At 48.1% G+C, this 7,500-nt stretch overlaps 1 protein-coding gene across 1 annotated transcript in view; it reads left to right on the forward strand.

Moving 5' to 3' along the window:
* LOC139394328 (cdc42-interacting protein 4 homolog) overlaps positions 1–7,500 on the forward strand; it is a 38,519-nt gene that overhangs the window by 25,448 nt on the left and 5,571 nt on the right. The window lies entirely within an intron of this gene.

Here is a 7,500-nt window from a genome sequence, read left to right on the forward strand (position 1 = left end):
AACCTCAACCAACCTAAAATACACACTAAACTGTGGCCCTTCAGCCACAAGAACAAGGTATATACTAGCACCCTGAACACTACACTGTACACCTGCAACAGAGTCTTTTTTTTGGGGCCCCAAAAAGTCTTTGTTTTAACAAAATGGGAATAGAATATAATTTTTTTAACATTTTTTATAGACTGCAAATGACCAGGAATTATGTAAAACAATGTTTAAATTCAGGAAATCTGTTCTAAAGTATTCCTGCAAATAATCAAGGTATGAAATTATTATTGTTATTTTCAATCCAGTCTTACTGGGGGACGGTCTCTTCTCGGCCTTGCCGGCGGGACGGTCTCTTCTCGGCCTTACTGGGGGACGGTCTCTTCTCTGTCTTACCGGGGGACGGTCTCTTCTCGGTCTTACTGGGGGACGATCTCTTCTCTGCCTTACTGGGGGATGGTCTCTTCTCGGTCTTACTGGGGGATGGTCTCTACTCGGCCTTGCCGGGGGACGGTCTCTACTCGGCCTTGCCGGGGGACAGTCTCTTCCTGGCCTTGCCGGGGGACGGTCTCTTCCTGGCCTTGCCGGGGGACGGTCTCTTCCTGGCCTTGCCGGGGGACGGTCTCTTCCTGGCCTTGCCGGGGGACGGTCTCTTCCTGGCCTTGCCGGGGGACGGTCTCTACTCGGCCTTGCCGGGAGACGGTCTCTTCCTGGCCTTGCCGGGAGACGGTCTATTGGGTACACATTTATTATTATAATAACGTTTCGGCCCCACGGATGAATCTTGCACCCTACACTACCCCACTCCAAAGCGTGCACTAAGCTCTGTCACTTGAGAAAGAGGAGCCAGGTACAATAGACCAGCCCTTCCCTCCTGTCCTCTACCCATCTCTCTTCTTTCGTCTCCCTACTGTCCTCTACCCATCTCTCTTCTTTCGTCTCCCTCCTGTCCTCTACCCATCTCTCTTCTTTCGTCTCCCTCCTGTCCTCTACCCATCTCTCTTCTCTTTAGTCTCCCTCCTGTCCTCTACCCATCTCTCTTCTTTCGTCTCCCTCCTGTCCTCTACCCATCTCTCTTCTTTCGTCTCCCTCCTGTCCTCTACCCATCTCTCTTCTCTTTAGTCTCCCTCCTGTCCTCTACCCATCTCTCTTCTTTCGTCTCCCTCCTGTCCTCTACCCATCTCTCTTCTCTTTAGTCTCCCTCCTGTCCTCTACCCATCTCTCTTCTTTCGTCTCCCTCCTGTCCTCTACCCATCTCTCTTCTCTTTAGTCTCCCTCCTGTCCTCTACCCATCTCTCTTCTTTCGTCTCCCTCCTGTCCTCTACCCATCTCTCTTCTCTTTAGTCTCCCTCCTGTCCTCTACCCATCTCTCTTCTTTCGTCTCCCTCCTGTCCTCTACCCATCTCTCTTCTTTCGTCTCCCTCCTGTCCTCTACCCATCTCTCTTCTCTTTAGTCTCCCTCCTGTCCTCTACCCATCTCTCTTCTTTCGTCTCCCTCCTGTCCTCTACCCATCTCTCTTCTCTTTAGTCTCCCTCCTGTCCTCTACCCATCTCTCTTCTCTTTAGTCTCCCTCCTGTCCTCTACCCATCTCTCTTCTTTCGTCTCCCTCCTGTCCTCTACCCATCTCTCTTCTCTTTAGTCTCCCTCCTGTCCTCTACCCATCTCTCTTCTTTCGTCTCCCTCCTGTCCTCTACCCATCTCTCTTCTCTTTAGTCTCCCTCCTGTCCTCTACCCATCTCTCTTCTTTCGTCTCCCTCCTGTCCTCTACCCATCTCTCTTCTCTTTAGTCTCCCTCCTGTCCTCTACCCATCTCTCTTCTTTCGTCTCCCTACTGTCCTCTACCCATCTCTCTTCTCTTTAGTCTCCCTCCTGTCCTCTACCCATCTCTCTTCTTTCGTCTCCCTCCTGTCCTCTACCCATCTCTCTTCTCTTTAGTCTCCCTCCTGTCCTCTACCCATCTCTCTTCTTTCGTCTCCCTCCTGTCCTCTACCCATCTCTCTTCTCTTTAGTCTCCCTCCTGTCCTCTACCCATCTCTCTTCTCTTTAGTCTCCCTCCTGTCCTCTACCCATCTCTCTTCTCTTTAGTCTCCCTCCTGTCCTCTACCCATCTCTCTTCTTTCGTCTCCCTCCTGTCCTCTACCCATCTCTCTTCTCTTTAGTCTCCCTCCTGTCCTCTACCCATCTCTCTTCTTTCGTCTCCCTCCTGTCCTCTACCCATCTCTCTTCTCTTTAGTCTCCCTCCTGTCCTCTACCCATCTCTCTTCTCTTTAGTCTCCCTCCTGTCCTCTACCCATCTCTCTTCTCTTTAGTCTCCCTCCTGTCCTCTACCCATCTCTGTTTTCAAATCAAATCAAATGTATTTATATAGCCCTTCGTACATCAGCTGATATCTCAAAGTGCTGTACAGAAACCCAGCCTAAAACCAGAAACAGCAAGCAATGCAGGTGTAGAAGCACGGTGGCTAGGAAAAACTCCCTAGAAAGGCCAAAACCTAGGAAGAAACCTAGAGAGGAACCAGGCTATGTGGGGTGGCCAGTCCTCTTCTGGCTGTGCCGGGTGGAGATTATAACAGAACATGGCCAAGATGTTCAAATGTTCATAAATGACCAGCATGGTCGAATAATAATAAGGCAGAACAGTTGAAACTGGAGCAGCAGCACGGTCAGGTGGACTGGGGACAACAAGGAGTCATCATGTCAGGTATTCCTGGGGCATGGTCCTAGGGCTCAGGTCCTCCGAGAGAGAGAAAGAAGGAGAGAATTAGAGAGAGCACATGTGGGATGGCCAGTCCTCTTCTGGCTGTGCCGGGTGGAGATTGTAACAGAACATGGCCAAGATGTTCAAATGTTCATAAATGACCAGCATGGTCGAATAATAATAAGGCAGAACAGTTGAAACTGGAGCAGCAGCACAGCCAGGTGGACTGGGGACAGCAAGGAGTCATCATGTCAGGTAGTCCTGGGGCATGGTCCTAGGGCTCAGGTCCTCCGAGAGAGAGAGAGAGAGAGAGAAAGAGAGAAGGAGAGAATTAGAGAACGCACACTTAGATTCACACAGGACACCGAATAGGACAGGAGAAGTACTCCAGATATAACAAACTGACCCTAGCCCCCCGACACATAAACTACTGCAGCATAAATACTGGAGGCTGAGACAGGATGGGTCAGGAGACACTGTGGCCCCATCCGAGGAAACCCCCGGACAGGGCCAAACAGGAAGGATATAACCCCACCCGTTTTCTTTCGTCTCCCTCCTGTCCTCCTCCCATCTCTCTTCTCTTTCGTCTCCCTCCTGTCCTCTGCGTTCTGTTCATCCTTCCTCTGTCATTGGGCTACAGCATTCTGTTCATCCTTCCTCTCTGTCATTGGACAAGCCTGGTCAGGGGCATGGATAGTTCTTAGTGTTGGGTAATCAGACCCCCCTCTATACACAGACACATTCCACACCTCTCTGCTCCCCTCTTACACCTGAGGGGCCAATTCTAGCGATGTCTCTTTCTCTCTCAATTCAAATAACTCTCTCTCTCTCTGTGTGTGTGTGTGTGTGTGTGTGTGTGTGTGTGTGTGTGTGTGTGTGTGTGTGTGTGTGTGTGTGTGTGTGTGTGTGTGTGTGTGTGTGTGTGTAATGTCTCTACATAGTGTTTCTTCAGGGTATTTTCTTCTCTCTTCTCAGCCTTAATCCTCTTTGTTTTTCTTTATAGTGTCTACCTCTCCTTCTCCAGTGGTTTTCTCCTTTCCCACCTTGTCTTCCTCCTTTTCCTCGTCCTTCCCTCCCCAGGTCTCATACCCCTCTATCTCTGCCCCCTACCCTAACCCCTTCCCCCTCTCTAAGCTGGGTCGCGCCCCTCTCTCTTTCTGCCTGAGAGAGTTTAACCGTTCTGTCAAACCTCGCCTTGCTACCTTCAGGGCTCTGCACAGACCGGTGAGTCTCCCTAGATCTGAGGACAGTTTGGTGTTTCCCCTCCTAATGGATCAGGTTAGGATTGTAGGAGGGTAATCTGGTCCTAGATCAGTGGTTAGGTTAGTATCTAATGGTTCAGGTTAGGATTGTAGGAGGGTAATCTGGTCCTAGATCCGTGGTTAGGTTAGTATCTAATGGTTCAGGTTAGGATTGTAGGAGGGTAATCTGGTCCTAGATCAGTGGTTAGGTTAGTATCTAATGGTTCAGGTTAGGATTGTAGGAGGGTAATCTGGTCCTAGATCAGTGGTTAGGTTAGTATCTAATGATTCAGGTTAGGATTGTTGGAGGGTAATCTGGTCCTAGATCAGTGCTTAGATTAGTATCTAATGGATCCGGTTAGGATTATGGGAGGAAAACTGGTCCCCGATCAGTGTATTGGGTAACCAGCATACTCAGGTGAGTCACAGGGGTCCAAGGTTCCAACAGCAGAGACTGATTGGCTCGATCAGGGCTGCCCAATTCCGTTCCTGGAGGGCCCAAACACTTCTTGTCTTTGTTTCTACCTGGTAGTTAATTACACTCACCTGGTGTCCCAGGTGTGAATTAGTCCCTAATTAGAAGGAGGGGATGAAAACCAGAAGTGTTTGGGACCTCCAGGACCAGGATTGGACAGCCCTGGGCTAGATGGACAGGTAAGCCCAATGCTGATTGGTGGATGAGGACATTTTGTTGTTTGTTTACAATGTCTGAAGATGTCACAATACATGTGTGTTTCTGTTAATCTATGTGTGTGTGTCTCACGATGAGTGTCCTTCCTTCTCAAGTTCCAGAGGATAAATGCTGACAAGCACATGGTAACACTTCCTATGGTTACAGTTTAGATCAGGGTTTCTATGGTTACGGTTAGATGTAACCCAGGCCTCCACCTCCACAGTACTGACTGGTGTTCTTCTCTCCTTGGTAGTTAACATGGTAACCCTTCCTATGGTTACGGTTTAGATCAGGGTTCCTATGGTTACGGTTAGATATAATCCAGGCCTCCACCTCCACAGTACTGACTGGTGTTCTTCTCTCCTTGGTAGTTAACATGGTAACCCTTCCTGTGGTTAGATATAATCCAGGCCTCCACCAATCAGTACTCTGGAGGTGTTGAGAGGACAAAGATAACAACCAGCAGTACTGTGGACCTCAACGTCTGGGGTGCGTCCCAATAATATCTCCTGTCTCCTAAAGTGTGCAATTGTTCACTACATCTCACAAATGTTAAAGTGTTAGATTGGTGGAGACGTGGGCTAGTTATTACAGCGTTAGATTGGGGGAGACGTGGGCTAGTTATTACAGTGTTAGATTGGGGGAGACGTGGGCTGGTTATTACAGCGTTAGATTGGGGGAGACGTGGGCTAGTAATTACAGTGTTAGATTGGGGGAGACGTGGGCTAGTTATTACAGCGTTAGATTGGGGGAGACGTGGGGAGACGTGGGCTAGTTATTACAGTGTTAGATTGGGGGAGACGTGGGCTAGTTATTACAGTGTTATATTGGGGGAGACGTGGGCTAGTTATTACAGCGTTAGATTGGGGGAGACGTGGGCTAGTTATTACAGCGTTAGATTGGGGGAGACGTGGGCTAGTTATTACAGCGTTAGATTGGGGGAGACGTGGGCTATTTATTACAGCGTTAGATTGGGGGAGACGTGGGCTAGTTATTACAGCGTTAGATTGGAGGAGACGTGGGCTAGTTATTACAGCGTTAGATTGGAGGAGACGTGGGCTCGTTATTACAGCGTTAGATTGGGGGAGACGTGGGCTAGTTATTACAGCGTTAGATTGGGGGAGACGTGGGCTAGTTATTACAGTGTTAGATTGGTGGAGACGTGGGCTAGTTATTACAGCGTTAGATTGGGGGAGACGTGGGGGAGACGTGGGCTAGTTATTACAGTGTTAGATTGGGGGAGACGTGTGCTAGTTATTACAGTGTTAGATTGGGGGAGAGATGGGCTAGTTATTACAGCGTTAGATTGGGGGAGACGTGGGCTAGTTATTACAGCGTTAGATTGGGGGAGACGTGGGCTAGTTATTACAGCGTTAGATTGGGGGAGACGTGGGCTGGTTATTACAGCGTTAGATTGGGGGAGACGTGGGCTGGTTATTACAGCGTTAGATTGGGGGAGACGTGGGCTGGTTATTACAGCGTTAGATTGGGGGAGACGTGGGCTGGTTATTACAGCGCTAGATTGGGGGAGACGTGGGCTAGTTATTACAGCGTTAGATTGGGGGAGACGTGGGCTAGTTATTACAGCGTTTAAATTGGGGGAGACGTGGGCTAGTTATTACAGTGTTAGATTGGGAGAGACGTGGGCTAGTTATTACAGCGTTAGATTGGGGGAGACGTGGGCTAGTTATTACAGCGTTAGATTGGGGGATACGTGGGCTAGTTATTACAGCGTTAGATTGGGGGAGACGTGGGCTAGTTATTACAGCGTTAGATTGGAGGAGACGTGGGCTATTTATTACAGCGTTAGATTGGGAGAGACGTGGGCTAGTTATTACAGCGTTAGATTGGTGGAGACGTGGGCTAGTTATTACAGCGTTAGATTGGTGGAGACGTGGGCTATTTATTACAGTGTTAGATTTGGGGAGACGTGGGCTAGTTATTACAGCGTTAGATTGGTGGAGACGTGGGCTAATGGAAGATATTAATTTCCTTTCATATGGTGGAAGTGTTCACTTCAGGAGGAAGGAGAGACTTTGGGACAGAACCTTGTCTGGTTTTGAGGGTTTAAACAGAACCTTGTCTGGTTTTGAGGGTTTAAACAGAACCTTGTCTGGTTTTGAGGGTTTAAACAGAACCTTGTCTGGTTTTGAGGGTTTAAACAGAACCTTGTCTGGTTTTGAGGGTTTAAACAGAACCGTGTCTGGTTTTGAGGGTTTAAACAGAACCTTGTCTGGTTTTGAGGGTTTAAACAGAACCTTGTCTGGTTTTGAGGGTTTAAACAGAACCGTGTCTGGTTTTGAGGGTTTAAACAGAACCTTGTCTGGTTTTGAGGGTTTAAACAGAACCTTGTCTGGTTTTGAGGGTTTAAACAGAACCTTGTCTGGTTTTGAGGGTTTAAACAGAACCTTGTCTGGTTTTGAGGGTTTAAACAGAACCTTGTCTGGTTTTGAGGGTTTAAACAGAACCTTGTCTGGTTTTGAGGGTTTAAACAGAACCGTGTCTGGTTTTGAGGGTTTAAAGCGGTTTCGGTAATAACTGAGGGATATTTATCACTAACTCAGGTTTAACTCAGGTTTATGTCCAACACGTTTCTTTACTCACCCTCATCTATCTCGCTTTCTCTCGCTCACCTGCTCTCTCACCCCTCCTCTCTCAATTCAATTTAAGGGGCTTTATTGGCATGGGAAACGCATGTTAACATTGCCAAAGCAAATGAACTAGATAATAAACTGTAAAAATGTACAGTAAACATTAAACTCACAACATTTAAAAAATAATAGACATTTCAAATGTCATTGTCTCTCTCTCTCTCTCTCTCTCTCTTGCTCTCTTGCTCTCTCTCTCTCTCTCCCTCTCTCTCTCTCTCTCTGTCTCTCTGTCTCTCTCTCTCTCTCTCTCTC

This window comes from Oncorhynchus clarkii, unplaced genomic scaffold (genome assembly GCF_045791955.1).
Source record: "Oncorhynchus clarkii lewisi isolate Uvic-CL-2024 unplaced genomic scaffold, UVic_Ocla_1.0 unplaced_contig_12313_pilon_pilon, whole genome shotgun sequence".
NCBI lineage: Eukaryota > Metazoa > Chordata > Actinopteri > Salmoniformes > Salmonidae > Oncorhynchus > Oncorhynchus clarkii.